The 487-nt window shown below is 33.1% G+C and overlaps 1 non-coding gene across 1 annotated transcript in view; it reads right to left on the bottom strand.

Moving 5' to 3' along the window:
• Window positions 1-402: 402 nt before the first annotated feature.
• Window positions 403-487, bottom strand: part of LOC149526358 (small nucleolar RNA R71) — a 107-nt gene continuing 22 nt past the window's right edge. The window contains exon 1 of the small nucleolar RNA XR_016352099.1: window positions 403-487. This exon is cut by the window's right edge and continues 22 nt beyond it. This is a non-coding gene — a small nucleolar RNA (small nucleolar RNA R71).

Below are 487 nucleotides of genomic sequence, written 5' to 3'. Positions count from 1 at the left end.
TTGTAACAATGCTGGCATTCAGATTCTTGAAAAGACAAAGCTTTGCTGAATTATAATGTTCGCTTCTTGCAAGGCGTATACCTAAGCATTAAAAGACCTCCTATTAATGCAAATAATTTTGAGATTAAGCCTACTTACATTCAAATGATTCAGTCTTTCATTCAATTTGGTGGGTTACCTAATGATAATCTTAATTCTCACCTAGTTAATTTCTCGAAAATCTATGATACTTTTAAATATAATGGGGTGACTGATGATATTATTAGACTTGAACTCTTTCCATTTTCATTAAGGGATAAGGCAAATATTTGGCTTAATTCACTACCCACTGGATCTTTTACTACATGAGAGGACTTGGTGCAAAAATTATTGGCAAAATGCTTTCCACCCACAAAGACTACAAAGTTGAGGAATGATACAACTTCATTTGCACAATTTGATGATGAATCCTTATAAGAAGCTTGCGAACAATTTAAGGGTTTGCTTA

The sequence above is a fragment of the Theobroma umbraticum genome, unplaced genomic scaffold, assembly GCF_002168275.2.
Source record: "Theobroma umbraticum cultivar Fairchild unplaced genomic scaffold, ASM216827v3 scaffold_106.0, whole genome shotgun sequence".
Classification (NCBI taxonomy): domain Eukaryota; kingdom Viridiplantae; phylum Streptophyta; class Magnoliopsida; order Malvales; family Malvaceae; genus Theobroma; species Theobroma umbraticum.
This window is presented reverse-complemented; position numbering and strand designations above follow the sequence as displayed.